Consider the following 17,810-nt stretch of genomic DNA (forward strand, 5'->3'; position numbering starts at 1 on the left):
ATATAAAATGCAGGGCTCTTGATAGCAAATTTGAAGTCACAAGTTTCAGAATTTGGGATGTATTTGGTAATACCCAGGCTATTAATACTTTACTATTATCCAGAGTCCCAGCTTAAAAAAGAATAATCTTCCAAAATGGCACAAAACATACCTTACAAAAGAATAGAACTTAAGGATCACATATTGTTGAAATAAGAGTCTCCCTCCAACCAAGCACTAGAACCTTGTACCTCCAGGAGGCATTCCATACATAGGTGCCCTTACTGCAAAAGGAAATGAAAATCATGGGTTTATATTTGGAGGAATAAAGTGAAGTGAAGTAAAGTCGCTCAGTCGTGTCCGACTCTTTGTGACCCCTTGGACTGTAGCCTACCAGGATCCTCTGTCCATGGGATTTTCCAGGCAAGAATACTGGAGTGGATTGCCATTTCCTTCTCCAGGAGATCTTCCCAACCCAGGAATCGAACCCAAGTCTCCCACATGGTAGGCAGACGCTTTACCATCTGATAGAGGTTAATAATTCAAGAATCCTCCAGTGAAGGCTTTACTCAGGGGACACAAAGTTATCTACAACATGGTAGCAGCAGTAAATATATCTTTACTTGATTATATAAGTGGACATGGAATTTGCCATCAATGGAAGTGGGTTGCCTGTAGCATATTTCCATTGCAAGAGTTCATAAAAATAATTTATACAAAATTCAGAGACAATGCTTCCTCCTTATAAAACAAGAAATACTAATCAGTAGTATTTATTACTTCAGATAATAAAAATAGTATGAAACATTTTCAGTAGGAGCTGTAGTAGGAATCTGAATTCTTTCATAGAATATTCTAAGGGGATTGGAGAAGAGCCATGAGTTTCCTTTCAGATTTGAAATTCTGTAATCTTTTTATGATATATTGATAATAATCTATACCATATAAAAATAAAATAAAAACAGTTTGAAACTGCCAAAACCTATATATATATATATATATATACATATATATATATATATATATATACATAATTGATCATCTACAGTTTGTTAATGCAGTTCTTAAGTTGTTAAGACACGTCCTGTGGAAATATTTTAATTACCTTTCATGTGTCCTTTTGTGTGAAATCACTTGGATACATTACTCCTAAACCTGTTTTCCCACTTCTAAAATGGATACACTCCCTCCTGGGATTGTTAGGAAGATTGATTTGAAATAGTAAAGCATTAAGTCTTACTAAAATTCTCTCTGCAATTGTTAATCACTTTACCTATTATAGTTCTTCAAATTATCAAGTGTAATCTTGATAATTTTAGCTACTTTAAAATTTATTTTTATTTATTTTTAACACACAAGCATTCTATTGTTATTATAGGTTCATAAAGTGAAATTAGAGGACATTATTAATAAAATTCTAAAATACATAAAAATCTTTTTAAAGGGAATGCTTTAACTCAGATGATAAAAGAGTCAGTGCAGGAGACCTGGGTTCAGTTCTTGGGTCAGAAATATCCTCTGGAGAAGGGAATGGCTACCCACTCCGGTATTCTTGCTGGAGAATTCCATGGACAGGGGAGCCTGGTGTGCTACCGTCCATGGGGTTGCAAAGAGTCAGACACAACTGAGCGACTAACACTTCATGAATCTTTTTAGTGAAAACTATTTCTCAATGAAAGTAATGACTCTTTATAAATCAATCATAACTTTTTTTTCCCTTTTAATAAGAACTGATATCCATTCTTTATAATTCTTTTCAATTGATATAGAAATGCCAGCATAGTGCAGGAGTAAAGAGTGTGTGGTCTGTAGCCAAACTCCTTGGGTTTATACTCAGTTCTACTACTTACTAGTTGTATGATCATCAGGAAATATCTTAATTTCTCTGTGCTTCAGTTTCATCATATAAAGTATGTATAATAGTGTTGCCTTCTCTTGGAGTTGTTGTGAGAATTAAATGAGGTAATGTATATAAAGCATGTGGCAGAGAGCTGAGAACATACTAAGCACCCTGTGAGTGCCAACTTTCTTTACTGTGGTCCTTTATGGAAGTTTCTAATCCATTTCCTGTTACTTCCTCCAGGATAGTTTCTACTTCCTAATACAAAGAAGTTTTCTTAACCATCTGGACTATCAAGAATCTTACTCTCTAGATTTAACCTTCCAGATGATTCTGCATTTGCACATGATTTTGTGGCCTCTAGAGTGTAGTCCTCAGGGGCCGTATTCCATTAACTAGAAGATCTGGAAGTCCCCATGTTACTAAGAGGTGTATCTTGATGACCTTTGTAATGACCTCGGCATGCATCTCACAACTACCTCCCAGTGCTCCAGAGCAAGGAGTCTGCTTCCTTCTGGCCTTATAGTTTTGGTTCCATTTCCTTCTCTGCCAATGTTGTTCTCTTTAATCTTCCCATGCTCACTCCTCTTGTCATTCAGACTACCACAAACTTCCTCCACCACGCTAATGAAACTAAAGTAGCCACTTGAGTCCTGCGTAACACATCACCGGTTTTTATTTGTCTGCACTTCCCGATGATTTTCATGATTTTTTTATTAAATGTATTTGTATCTCCCCATCCTAAATTTTGCAAGTTCCATAAGAACAGTGGCCACATCTGACTTATTCACTTACTACAGTATTTTCAGCATATTTTCACCTACGAACTATGCAATACATATTTATTGAATGCATAAATAAAAACGATGAATCATTTACTTCAAGTAAAACGGCAGAGCCATTTTCATATATCTAGAATACCCTTCCCACATTTCTCTATTTGTCAAAATGGTACTCATTCCTATTCTGTGAAGTTCTTTAAGCTTCACACAAGAAAAACTTTATTACTCTTCCATGTGCTCCTATGATATATAATTTCCTTAAATGCAAAGGCTTTTGTTAGATATTATTTGATAAGAGAAAATACTTGGGTATTTGGCCAATACTAGGCTGTAAGAGTTTTCTAATAGGTCTCACCCCACATAGCTTGAAGGAAATTCTTTTGCTTTTCTAAAAGACTTTTTTTTTTTTTTTTAAGATGAGCTGAGAAGCATTACGTTCATAATGTGGAAAAGGAATGCATGGGTTTATTATATAGCTTATATCTTCATAAAAACTTACAAAATCTAAAGTATGTTCTGGGTTTTAACATGCAATTACCTTTAACTAAAAACTTAGAGGAAGCCTTTGATACACGTGACAAAATGTACTGGTTCCTGGAAAAGTGTGCATTCTGCTTTTGACAATCTATTTATCATCGTTTGTTTACCACTTTAGTGTTCCATGCACTCCTGCTGAGGAGCAGTCTTTTCTTTGTCTAGAGGTTGCTAACAAAAACTGTGTACTTAATCTCTATTTGCTCTTGTAAATAGCTCTAGTGCACAATCTTAATTCATTCACTTTTGTGACAAAACAAAACTGATTATTATAGGGTAGGTAGTGGAAATACCATTGCCTTTAAGGCAATGGCACCCCACTCCAGTACTCTTTTTTTTTTTTTTTTTTTTTTGGATTTTCCTGCTTTATTGATGTATAATTATTGATGTATAATATTGTTGTATAATACTGATTGGGAACACGTGTACTACACATATTTAAAATGTACAATTTGAGTTTTTTTTTTTTTTAAGATAAAATATTTTAGTTTTTATTTTTAAAATTTTACAATCTTTAATTCTTACATGCATTCCCAAACATGAACCCCTCTCCCACCTCCCTCCCCATAACATCTTCCTGGGTCATCCCCATGCACCAGCCCCAAGCATGCTGCATCCTGCGTCAGACATAGACTGGCGATTCAATTCACATGATAGTATACATGTTAGAATGTCATTCCCCCAAATCATCCCACCCTCTCCCTCTCCCTCTGAGTCCAAAAGTCCGTTATACACATCTGTGTCTCTTTCCCTGTCTTGCATACAGGGTCGTCATTGCCATCTTCCTAAATTCCATATATATGTGTTAGTATACTGTATTGGTGTTTTTCTTTCTGGCTTACTTCACTCTGTATAATCGGCTCCAGTTTCATCCATCTCATCAGAACTGATTCAAATGAATTCTTTTTAACGGCTGAGTAATACTCCATTGTGTATATGTACCACAGCTTGCTTATCCATTCATCTGCTGATGGACATCTAGGTTGTTTCCATGTCCTGGCTATTATAAACAGTGCTGCGATGAACATTGGGGTACATGTGTCTCTTTCAATTCTGGTTTCCTCGGTGTGTATGCCCAGAAGTGGGATTGCTGGGTCATAAGGTAGTTCTATTTGCAATTTTTAAGGAATCTCCACACTGTTCTCCATAGTGGCTGTACTAGTTTGCATTCCCACCAACAGTGTAGGAGGGTTCCCTTTTCTCCACACCCTCTCCAGCATTTATTGCTTGCAGATTTTTGGATTGCAGCCATTCTGACTGGTGTGAAGTGGTACCTCATTGTGGTTTTGATTTGCATTTCTCTAATAATGAGTGATGTTGAGCATTCAAAAATAAACTCAAAATGGATTAAAGATCTAAATGTAAGATCAGAAACTATAAAACTCCTAGAGGAGAACATAGGCAAAACACTCTCAGACATAAATCACAGCAGGATCCTCTATGATCCACCTCCCAGAATGCTGGAAATAAAAGCAAAAATAAACAAATGGGATCTAATTAAAATTAAAAGCTTCTGCACAACAAAGGAAAATATAAGCAAGGTGAAAAGACAGCCTTCGGAATGGGAGAAAATAATAGCAAATGAAGCAACTGACAAACAACTAATCTCAAAAATATACAAGCAACTTATGCAGCTCAACTCCAGAAAAATAAACGACCCAATCAAAAAATGGGCCAAAGAACTAAATAGACATTTCTCCAAAGAAGACATACGGATGGCTAACAAACACTCCAGTACTCTTGCTCGGAAAATCCCATGGACGGAGGAGCCTGGTGGGCTGCAGTCCATGGGGTCGCGAAGAGTCGGACACGACAGCGACTTCACTTTACTTTTCACTTTCATGCATTGGAGAAGGAAATGGCAACCCACTCCAGTGTTCTTGCCTGGAGAATCTCAGGGATGGGGGAGCCTGGTGAGCTGCCGTCTCTGGGGTCGCATACAGTTGGACAGGACTGAAGCGACTTAGCAGCAGCAGCAGCAGAGGAAATACAGAGAGCAGGAAACAGTCTTTACTCTTCTGGAGGTACTGTATTATCAAATCCCTTCATGTATATTTGGAGCTAGGGTGGGACTGAAAGAAGCTCAATGAATAACAATGGATATTTTAAATGCTCAGAGAATCTATTTGCTCAAAACTTGAGACTATAACTGCAGGGAATGGCAATAAAACACATATCTGAACCTCCCTGTTGCAAGCAGGGAGGAGGGTCAGGAAATTCTTTAAAGAGTAGGCAAAGCTTAAGTTGATTCTTCAATTCAGGTGGAGCTAACCAAGTTGAGCAATTGTATTCTTACAGCCCTGGCTGTTGAGCAAAATGTAGAATCCTGGAGTTGCCAATACATTTTTTAATGATACTGAATTTCTGTTTTCTCAGGTCCTCTTTCTCTTTATTTTATGTGCAGCCATTGTGAGCATTCTTTTCCTTTGAGTTTTGTTTCAATATTGAGAAGATTCTAATGTTTCTGATCCTTGGCAGAAAGAGAACAATTTCCAAATAGAATCTACCTTGAAAACAGAACTCCATTACATGAAAGCTGTTGACACTTGAAAGGCTCACACACTTAAAAGTCTTTCTAGGCTGTGTGAGTTTACAAACGTATTGATTAGTTACCCCATGACTCTAGACCTCACAGCCACTTCCTTTTGTGCATATTCCTGGAATAGCACTGATTTACATGTAAGAGATTCTTTTTTTTTCCTTTCCTTTTTTTTTTTTGAGGAAAGACCATGCCCTATACAGGCTTCCCAGGTGGCTCAGTGATAAAGAATCTACTTGCCAATTCAGGAGACCTGGGTGCAGTCCTTGGGTCAAGAAGATCCCCTGGTGGAAGAAATGGCAACCCACTCCAGTATTCTTGCCTAGGAAATCCCTTGGACAGAGGAGTCTGGAGGGTTCAAAAGTGCACAATCTTAATTCATGGGATCACAAGAGTTGGACACAACTGAGTGACTGAGCATGCATGCCCACATGCCCTATCCACCTTAAATTTTCTAGCTCTTGTCAAATACATATTAAAATCTCAGTAATAGTCTTTGATTGAACAAATATTTTGTTATTTTACCAAATGTTGATTTCATGGTATTTTATGGTAAGTATTAATTATGCACCAGGATACTCATTAATATTTGCATGTTGTGATTTGAGTTTGGGGGTATTTCTTCAACATTATTAACACAAGCAAAGGCTCTTCACTTCACTTTAGGGGATCTAGCATAAGCTTTACATCTTTTATCCCACACAGTAATTTGTTAATAAGCAATCTCCCTTTGACTGTTAACATTAAAAAACACAGTGGAAAGGTGGGGAAGAAACGGAGATGATCTAAATAATATTGGAAATTAACGCTTTGTCTAAATATTACAAGGCTGAGACACAAAGAACTGTATACAACCACTGTGCTCTGGTTGGTAAATCTGTTTCTCACAGGGATGCAGTCTAGCAATTCGAAAACTCTATTATGTGTCTACTGCATGCGTGCTAAGTTGCTTCAGTCATGACCAATGCTTTGACTGTAGCCCACCAGGCTCCTCTGTCCGTGGGATTCTTTAGCCAAGAATGCTAGAGTGGGTTGTCATGCTCTCCTCCAGGGGATCTTCCTCACCTGGGGACTGAACCTACGTCTCCTATGTCTCCTGCATTGCAAGTGGATTCTTTACTGCTGAGCCACCAGGGAGGCCCATGTGTATACTAGGGTGCAACAGACTTCTCAATTTAAAAGCACAATCTACAAGTAGAGAATTATGTTGGTGGACAAAACTGAAGGTTTAAGCCCAGAATGCAGCCTCTCGGATAGCTCTGAGAGATTGCTCAAAGGGCTAAGTGGGAAGCCAGGATATATAGGAGCTTTTGCAACAAAGACCAAGTAGGAACTTCAAAAGATTTCTGTTAGTTAGGGAAAACCAGATATCTCAAGTTACTGAAGTTAGTGCTCTTTTTATGTGTGGGAAGATGCAAAAGTCTGGGCTCCTTGACACTGATCCTTTGGTATGCACGCAGCTCTCTGGGGCCAGTATCTTGTGTTTTCCCATCCTGAGTCTCCGCGGGGTGCACTGCTGGGGGCGGCTGTAGTCGCTGGTGGCTCCATAGCAGCATCCTGTTTCTATCCTGAGTTCTCTCAGAGCTCACCTTCTGGTCAGCTGTAATGTGATGGCTTGGTACTGTAAACAACATCCTTTGTTTACTGATACGGCAAGTAACATTTGTTTCACTCACAGGTTAATATGTTATAAATATAGAACACCAAAGTTCTTATTGTCGAAAAAGAAGTTACAAGTAAGCAAGCGGAAATGCTAGAATGAATATCAGTAACACTACAGTAGCAGTAAGCACAGCAAGCACCCAGATATTAATTTCTAAATATCACACTCCAATAAAAAATAACTGGACTCCTTTGAAAAATGGTTACTTCTAGGACTGAGGCAAGGGAGATAGAAGATGAGCCTGGTGCATCTTATAGTGGTAGAAAGCAGCAAGTGGTAGTCAGTTGTGTCTGAGACCCCATGGACAGTACCTCACTGAGCTCCTCTGTCCATGGGATTCTCCAAGCAAGAATACTGGAGTGGGTTGCCATTTCCTTCTCCAGGGGATCTTCCTGACCCAGTGATCGAACCCGGATCTCCTGCATTGCAGGCAGATTCTTTACCATGTGAGCTACCAGGGAAGCCCCAGAACGCAACAAAGTGTTCTGTAAATGAATAAAAAGTATATGAGCATCACAAAAGAACACCTGTGCCAACCTGAAAGACTTCCCAATGGCCAAAGTTGAAACAGCTGGAACAGCAAAAGCAATTATAGTGTTATGTAATAATTCAACAATAAAATAAAGATCTCCAAATCCATAATGATATAAATAACTAATTAAATAAATAAATAAGAGTTCAAGTGATAACTACAGGAATGGAAGAAATAGAAAAACCACCACTAGAGCACCATAGTAATTATTGCTTCAGGGATGATCACAGATGGATTCTAAGATCAGTAGGCAAACTTCAAGGAGAGAAAGGATGTTTACATAACCCCAAAGTATCTCCCTCAGATATGTATTAATTATTCTGGTGGTTTTAACATATGTCCAAAACCTATTTAATAATCCTCCCTGCAGGGGAAGCTTAATTCTCTTCACCTTGAACATGAGTGTGGACATGTTGATTTGTTTCTACCAAATAGGAGAGTGGACAAGGCTGGCAGACATGGCCTCATGGAGTGATCAAGTCACCACTATCAGTAATAAGCCATGTCGGCATCATGGGATGCTTCAATGAGATGGCGTTCTTTCCCCAAAGCCTAACTTCAGACTAATCTTAACGAAAAGCAGGCAAGCCTAGACTGAGGAATAGTCTACAAAATACCTGCTCAGTGTTCCTCAAAAGTCAAGCTCATGAAAGACAAAAATTGAGAGACTGTCACAAACTGGATTAAGGAGATATGATGACTAAATGCAACGTGGTATTCTGGGATGGATCCTAGAAGAGAATAAGAATATTACAAGTAAAAGAAGATGGTGAGTGTCTAATCAAGTCTGCAGTTCAGATAATGGTATTTTTGATAAAAGACCATGCTTGTATAAGATATTAACATTAAGAGACGTTAAGGGAATTCTCTGTACTCTCCTTGCAACTCTTCTGTAAATCTAAAATAATTTCAAAATAAAAAGTTAAAGAAACTAGTAGAAGCATTTTATATCCATTTTCTAGCATAGGTTAAGCATTCCACAACATTTTACAAATGAAGAATTACTTAATCTATTTGACTGTGTCTTCCTTGGTTTTTATGTGATTCCAGAACTTCTATTGAGCCATCCTCTAAGTACATGTGGCAAAGTGAAAAAAAAGTGGAAGTGTTACTCAGTCATGTCTGACTCTTTGTGACCCCATGGAGTGTAGTCTGCCAGGCTCCTCTGTCCATGGAATGCTCTAGGCAAGAATGCTGGAGTGGGTTGCCATTCCTTTCTCCAAGGAATCTTCCTGATCCAGGGATTGAACCCAGGTCTCCTGCAATACACACAGATTCTTTGCTGTCTGGGCCACCAGTGCTCTATGTGGACTTTTTATAATTCCATCCTTTTGTGGCTTCCATCTTCCTAATATGGCCCATATTTCCCTACCTGGCACATCCTTCCTTCTTCAAAATGCAGTTCAAATATTACCTTTCTGTGAAGTTTCCCAAGTATCTATAAATCTTTCTAAATATATTTTTGCACTTATGAGATCATACCTGATACATTAGTTTTCTCACTATTTAAAAATGCAAGTTTTCTAAAAGGAAGAGCCACATTGTTGTATTTTTTAATTCTTAATTTAACACCCAAAGACTGTAAAGGTTTGATAAAGTTTCCATGGATGAAAAAATGAAAGGACAAATGACTGGTTGTTCTGAGTATCTGACTTGTTTATTATATCCCATTATAAGTTATTGGAGTGAAATATTCGTGTTTGTCCTTTATGTAAACAGTGTTTTTTGTTTTCTTACCTCACAAGAACCCATAACAAATTTCATTTTATATATAAGTGATCACCTTACAATTCGGTTTAAAAAGGTCATTTACCGCTGCACAGTTAGGGCTTCTAGCTGTCTTTCCAGCAGGGTGGAGTGAAGGGTGATCATCTACCATGATCTTTTCATTCACTGGGGCTATTTGGTGAGGAATTTTAAACTATTTTTCAGGCTAGCTTACCTTGATCCTTTGCTAGAGGAGTGATTTGCTCACTTTTAAAATATTTGCCAATACGGAGCTGTGTTCCTCATCCTAGGAAAACAATTTTGAACAATTTTTGTGTTCCTCTCTACAGTAACAATAAAATATGTTGCCACACTTAGGGCATCTTATCTTATTTAGGGGACAAATGAGATGCTGACTGACTTCATTCTTAGACAGATATTCTTCCAATTATTTCTTGTCAAAAGACAGGTGATAAAATAGTTGATTAGTTGAAGTATGGTAGACTCACTTATTATTATACATATGATATATTAGTATTTATTTCTCTATTAATGAATTTAAGATATCAAAAATTTTTATTTCCTTTAAAAAGATAGTGACTGAACAAAACAATATATTAACAATAAGAGAAGTTAAGGGAATTCTCTTTTTAGCTTAGAAAAATCAAGCCATTAAATGGAATGATTTATTGTTGAATTTTTACTTGAAATATAGACTTATGAAATTCATGTGAATTTACATGACAAAGTCCAGAGTATCAATGTTGAATGATAATTTTGTGTTGTATCATCACTTTTATGATTTATATTGGTTCATATTATAGTAATTATTCTTATTTAGTGTCCTGTTCACTCTGTTTTATTCATACACTAAATAATTAGTTAAAATGCATTTCTTTACAAATGCATGCATTTTATCTTGATAGCTCTTAAATCTATCTACCCACCTGTAGATGTTGCATCTTGGAGACTGCTTCTAATATCAGTCATTCATCCACATTTCCATTATTTTTATGACATAGTTATACTTTGCCAATCTTATAAAACTGAAGCTGACAGATAAATATTAAGTGCATTGGATGGTAGTAGATTATTAAAACTAGGTCCTTTCATAAACTTTGAACTTAGTTAATCAATGTTATAGTCTCGAGGTTAATTTTATAAAGTTAATTTAAATATTTCTTGCATAAAAAAACTATATAGTGGGTATTACATTCTGTATACATGTATCATGGAATATGTGTGCTAATTTACATGTGTCTTAAATTTGTAGAAATTTAAGCTCAATTTTAACATATATTGACAAATTATTTTCATGAGTTTACATCTAGAAATTTTGCCAGTTAGAAATTCAAGGAAACTAAAGATGATCACCATCCAGTGAATATCTGTGTATCAGCCACTTTTGTACATTGAACCACATTTGCATAGCAACAACCCAGCATGTGGGCATCATTATCTACCAGACAGAGTCTCCAAGGAGAGGAGATCTCAACTACCCTGAAGGTAAGTGGCAGGAGACTACAAAAACCAATTGTTAGGCTCCTAAGCCAACACACCTTCTATTATCAGTTTAGAAGCAGGAGTACTAAGGCTCTAGTGTTTTATTCTTATAAGAAATGTAAAATCACCTGAGGTCTCTCAGACCAAAACTTTCTGGGTTGTGAAATTTAGTTACCTTATTACAATGTACGGTATGGTCAAGGCTGAAACTGAATAGGCATTTATTGTGTATCTTCTAGAATTCAAGCACTATTCAAGCTTAATATATTTTATCTTGACTTTTTAACACAGGATTCTGAGTCAGTGCTATCTTGATTTCACACATGAGAAAACATAACTCCAAGATAGGTTATTATGTGTAGACCCCACACTGGTTGAAGGCATAGTATTGGGGTACAAACTAGCTGTTGTTGAGTACAAATCTTATGTTTTTTAAAAGTGCAAACTACAGACACTCAAAAGGAGTTCTAAATTTGACAAAAGAGGCAGCTGAAAGTGCAGGGTATTAGGGTTCCCTAGAGAAACAGACTTCACTTTCACTTTTCACTTCCATGCATTGGAGAAGGAAATGACAACCCACTCCAGCGTTCTTGCCTGGAGAATCCCAGGGATGGAAGAGCCTGGTGGCTGCCGTCTATGGGGTCGCACAGAGTCGGACACGACTGAAGCGACTTAGCAGCAGCAGCAGCAGAGAAACAGAATCAATAGGAGATACAGAAGTGGACAGATAGATGACAGATGATCAGCAGCTGCTTTGGTGGCTCAGTGGTAAAGAATCTGCTTGCCAATGCAGGAGACACAGGAGATGCAGCTTCGATCCTTGGATCAGGAAGACCCCCTAGAGAAGGAAACAGCAACCCACTCCAGTATTCTTGCCTGGAAAATCCCATGGACAGAGGAACCTAGAGGGCTACAGGCCATGGGGTCACAAAGAGTCGACTCGACTGAGCATGACTAGATAGATAAATACACACACACATACATAGATTGAAATGATATTTGGCATAAGGAATTGACTCACACAGTTATGGAGGATGAGAAGTACCACAATCTGTCATCTGTCAACCCGAGAACTAAGGCAGCTGGTGGCATAAATTCCAGTCTCAGTCTGAAGGCCTAGGACAGGAACACAGTCCCAGTCCAGTATCAGGAAACCTGTGTCTCAACTCAGCAGTCAGGCAGAAGAGAATTCAGTCCTCCTCTACCTTTTCATTCTCTATTCAGGCTCTCTAAAGACTGAGAGCCCACCCACATTAGGGATGGTATTCTGCTTTACTCAGTCCATTATTTCAAATGCTAATCTATTCTGGAAACACCCCATAGACATACCTAGAAAAGTTTAACCATGTATTTGGGCATTCCAGCCAAGTTGACAAATAAAATTAACCATCATACACAGAAATTTTTCAAAAATTATCAACTAGAAAAATCAGATGACTTTTGCAGAAATTTATCAAAGATCAAGTTAAACTCTATGCTATTGCTAAATCCCCCAAATATAGCATTGATTAAGCATTGATAATGAAAGTTATCTCCTGTTAAGATGGTACTTGCTATAGTCATCCATTATATAACACTTAAAGAGGAGATCTAAAATAAGTATTGACTAAAATATATATTAGTGTGGAAAATTCTGAAGGAGATGGGAATACCAGACCACCTGACCTGCCTCTTGAGAAACCTATATGCAGGTCAGGAAGCAACAGTTAGAACTGGACATGGAACAACAGACTGGTTCCAAATAGGAAAAGGAGTACGTCAAGGCCGTATATTGTCACCCTGCTTATTTAACTTCTATGCAGAGAAACTTATATGCATCATGAGAAACGCTGGGCTGGAAGAAGCACAAGCTGGAATCAAGATTGCCAGGAGAAATATCAATAACCTCAGATATGCAGATGACACCACCCTTATGGCAGAAAGTGAAGAGGAACTCAAAAGCCTCTTGATGAAAGTGAAAGAAGAGAGAGAAAAAGGTGGCTTCAAGCTCAACATTCAGAAAACGAAGATCATGGCATCTAGTCCCATCACTTCATGGCAAATAGATGGGGAAACAGTGGAAACAGTGTCAGGCTTTATTTTTTGGGGCTCCAAAATCACTGCAGACGGTGATTGCAGCCATGAAATTAAAAGACACTTACTCCTTGGAAGGAAAGTTATGACCAACCTAGATAGCATATTCAAAAGAGAGACATTATTTTGCCGACTAAGGTCCGTCTAGTCAAGGCTATGGTTTTTCCTGTGGTCATGTATGGATGTGAGAGCTGGACTGTGAAGAAGGCTGAGCACCGAAGAATCGATGGTTTTGAACTGTGGTGTTGGAGAAGACTCTTGAGAGCCCCTTGGACTGCAAAGAGATCCAGTCAGTCCATTCTGAAGGAGATCAGCCCTGAGATTTCTTTGTAAGGAATGATGCTAAAGCTGAAACTCCAGTACTTTGACCACCTCATGCGAAGAGTTGACTCATTGGAAAAGACTCTGATGCTGGGAGGGATTGGGGGCAGGAGGAGAAGGGGATGACCGAGGATGAGATGGCTGGATGGCATCACTGACTCGATGGACGTGAGTCTGAGTGAACTCCGGGAATTGGTGATAGACAGGGAGGCCTGGTGTGCTGCGAATCATGGGGTCACAAAGAGTCAGACACAACTGAGCAACTGAACTGAACTGATTGAAAATATATTTCTAGTATATCTAATCTTCATTAAAATTTATACAAAAAAGTCACATAATTTGAATAATAATGATTATTTTACTTCCAAATAATGTTGGTTTCTTTGGCAGAAGACTATAATTACAATGTATCAAACATCTGGTTTAAGAAAAATAAAATTTATATGTATTCCAATTTCTCATACTTTGTAAAGAAAATATTTGGTAGATAATTTTTGTTTGTTTGTTTTTCATCTAAATAGTCCACTAATGCATACAAAGCACCTATAAGGTTTTTAATATCATGGCACTGGGGGATTGCAATTTTGAATGGTAAACTGACAACTAAAATATCAACATCCAGCCTTACTTTCATGATAATTTTACTAAACCAGCAGATGTTTACAAAACTAATAAACTGTTTTATCTGAGGTGGTGTGGGATCATATCTGTTAGAATTAGAGTAGATGTTGGTAGTTTAATTCCTCAATTTCCTTAAGGCAGCTGGGTCCCCAGGAAGCAGAGAAAATTAGCAAAGATCTAAGAGCTGTTTGTAATGGAGCCAGTCAGAATGGAGAATTCTATGAAATAAAACATATCTCTTTCTCATTTCTTAAATCAATGCCTTTAATTAGTTTAGGCCAACTCTTAGAATAACAAGAGAACATTGACTTAAAGAGAATTAGCTTCATTTAGTTAAAGTTTAAGTGAAGACTTGATGGAAAATAAACTATACCACTGACATAAATAATCCTATCATATCTGTTAAATTTCCAAAAACATAGAGCTCAGTGAATTTGGAAGAAAATACTAATATGCCTGCTGATAAAAGCTGTTTTAAATGTGGTCTTAAATCATTCGATGCCAATATACAGGGAAGATAAACTTCTAGGATGAGTATTTAAACATCATGATTTAGTTTTATATTGTTAAAAAAAAAGATCACAGTGTCATAGAGCAAATGACAGTACAGAATAACAGAATTCTCTGGAAGGCAAATCTATCATACATTTGGACAATAACCAAATAACCTGTGAAAAGTTGCTTTGCCAAATAAATGCCATCTTTTAAGTTGCTATGGTAATTACTATACTTGTTAGAGGTATTTAGGAGATGCTGAATTCCTTGTGCATAATGAACTTTTATGAAGAGTATTCTAAGCAGTCTGGTTTTAAAAAAACTAATTTGTTTTTACTCTGCATAATTGATGTTTGAGTTCAGCGTAGAAATAAACTCACTTGGTAAATTGAAAGGACATGAAAAGATTGAGTGAAAGATTTTAAAGTTCAAGACAAAAGGAAGAGATTGCCTTTTATAATATTTATGCCTTCTGCTTTTCTGTTAACTGCATAGTGCTTTTAGGATGTTATTCAATCTGAATTATCATCCAGAAACAGCAAAAAAAAGTGAGCGTTGCCTTGCAGGACCATTCTACTGAGCTTTAACCTTTCGGCTTAATTTAACACTGGGAGTGAAACCCACACTTAATTATTTACTAATTGCTACATCTCACAGGAGCAAAGGACTAAATTACGTTCTCTTTTCCTAGCTGCCTTCATAGCGAATTGACCCAGATTATTTGAGATGCTGTGACTGGAGAGTGGGGAGGGGAGATGAGGGGACTCTGACTTGCCGTGGGTCTTTTTAGAAGTTATTTACAGCCTGAAAATATCCTCCAAAGAGAAGAGCCAGTGGGGGAATGACAGATAAAATTCCATTACGTTGAGTATAGGTTAATATGGCAGCCAAGAGTTAATCTGCCCAAGATCTGAGGGACTGATGTTTAGGCGAGATCCAGCAGTGTTGTTGAAGAGTCAAAAGGATTCTCTGAGAGCCAGTGATGAGGACTCTGAGGTTCAGAGTTAGGAGACCAACTACAGATAAGGCAATCGCTGGAAAATTAGATAACATGATAAAACCCAGTCACTGGGAAACATAATGGCCATTCATTAACAGAGAGAATAGCAAAATGTGTAATAGGGGATAAAGAAAATTGGACTCAGAGTAGGGAACACACTTATAAAACCCTTGTGACCTTGTCAAGTTAGTTATCTCACTAACCATCCTATGGGTCACTAACAATAGTGATTGCCCCAAGGGGGTTTCCTAAAGATTAAGTTCATACAAGTAAAATTTAGGACAGTGCCTAGCATATATTTAGTGTTCTGTAAGTGTTGTTTTTGTTGTTACAGGGGACAATTTTAAAATAAACTCAATCTTTGGGGGTCTGGACTATAATGAAAGAACACATTTCTAGGGACATGGAGGGACCAGCCTCATTAAGTAGCTGCCCTAATGGAATTTTCACTCCCACCTGCCTAGACCAAAAATTGGTTGGGCATGTGGAATAGAATTTAGCCTGAGGTGTTTACCATGTCTGACTCTGACTGCTCACTGAAACCACCAGGTTTGATTGCTCACCCTTTGGCTGCATTTTCTGGATGCAACACTGAGTGGCTGCGTGCTCTAGCAGAAGTTGACAATTTTTTCTGAGACACAGAAATGTGTCTTTTCCTGTGACTTTGTATAGTTCTTTCATATTCCCAGATTTATACAATCATTGAAAAGTTCAGTATTTGGTAGGGAATAATAAAGATCACAAAGTAATTTAGAACATACTTGCCATAACCCAAATTCTAAAAGGTGTAATAGGAGAGCCATTGTGTAAAAAGTCTAACTGCTTCTGAACAATGACAATGATCCTAGAAACAGCAACTAGCATAGAATCGGGAGCTCTTTCTCATCCCCATTCCTTTTAAGAACTCTGCTTCCTCTTCCTGCAACGCCTTGCTTCCACTAGTCACTGAGGAGACACCTGGTGCATGCTCAGTCACTCAGTTGTGTCTGACTCTTTGTGACCTCATAGGCTGTACACCACCAGGCTCCTCTGTCTGTGTGATATTCCCGGCAAGAACACTGGAGTGGGTTTCCATTTCCTCCTCTGGGGGATCTTCCCCACCCAGGGATCAAACCCATGTCTCCTGCATCCCTTGCATTGGCAGGTAGATTCTTTACCACTGAGCCACCTGGGAAGCCCTGGGCAATATCTACTCGTAGTTAAATACTTCCATAGCAAGTGTTTCTCTCCCTCCAGGTACAATTAATGGTTTTCTTTTTGGAATCCCCAAGAAACACTTTACCAATCTCTACTGGAGAACTCGCCATGTGGTATTTATTACTGATTATTAACAAAACTCTCACATCCATACATGACCACTGGAAGAACCATAACCTTGACTAGATGGACCTTGGTTGACAAAGTAATGTCTCTGCTTTTTAATATGCTGTCTAGGTCATGTATGGATGTGAGAGTTGGACTATAAAGAAAGCTGAACACAGAAGAATTGATGCTTTTCAACGGCGGTGTTGGAGAAGACTCTTGAGAGTCCCTTGGACTGCAAGGAGATCCAATCAGTTCATCCTAAAGGAGATCAGTCCTGGGTGTTCATTGGAAGGACTGATGTTGAAGCTGAAACTCCAATACTTTGGCCACCTGATGCGAAGAGCTGACTCATTTGAAAAGACCCTGATGCTGGGAAAGATTAAGGGCAGGAAAAGAAGGGGACGACAGAGGATGAGATTGTTGGATGGCATCACTGACTCAATGGACATGGGTTTGGGTAAACTCCGGGAGTTGGTAATGGCCAGGGAGGCCTGGCGTGCTGCAGTTCATGGGGTCGCAAAGAGCTGAACACAACTGAAGCACTGAACTGAACTGAACTGATTAACAAAACTTCTCCTCTACCAGATAGTGTCCTCCCTGAAGTCAGAGAATTTTTGTTGCTGTTTTAACAGCTATAGCGAGATATAATTTGTATAAAAGTTCACCCACTGGGATTGTGGTTTATTTGACATTTTATCCTCTACCCTCAAGATAGTCCTGGTCTGCTATAGAATAAGCCTCAATAAATCTTTGCTGAAGAATGGAGCCCACATTGAGGAGTGAAGATTTCTGGGGGACACAGAGCAGACATGAAACAGATGCATCCCAGTTAACTAGTTTGTCTTCAGGGTCAAGTTGGTAGATGAGGTTGTCCACTGTCACTCTCACTCAGTCTGAATACCTTCTTTTAAAGAAT

The 17,810-nt window shown here is 38.2% G+C and overlaps 1 protein-coding gene across 9 annotated transcripts in view; it reads left to right on the forward strand.

Moving 5' to 3' along the window:
* TRPC4 (transient receptor potential cation channel subfamily C member 4) overlaps positions 1 to 17,810 on the forward strand; it is a 212,039-nt gene that overhangs the window by 29,684 nt on the left and 164,545 nt on the right. Inside the window, exons 3-4 of one of the 9 annotated variants that reach the window (XM_060394393.1) lie at positions 8,305 to 8,638; positions 10,897 to 11,082. The exons of 7 other annotated variants lie outside the window; for them this stretch is intronic. The gene's annotated coding sequence lies outside the window, so the exon portion shown is untranslated. The remainder of the gene's footprint in view (positions 1 to 8,304; positions 8,639 to 10,896; positions 11,083 to 17,810) is intronic. One more of the 9 variants, XM_060394392.1, reaches the window with a different exon arrangement.

The sequence above is a fragment of the Ovis aries genome, chromosome 10 (assembly GCF_016772045.2).
Source record: "Ovis aries strain OAR_USU_Benz2616 breed Rambouillet chromosome 10, ARS-UI_Ramb_v3.0, whole genome shotgun sequence".
NCBI classification, from domain to species: Eukaryota; Metazoa; Chordata; class Mammalia; order Artiodactyla; family Bovidae; genus Ovis; species Ovis aries.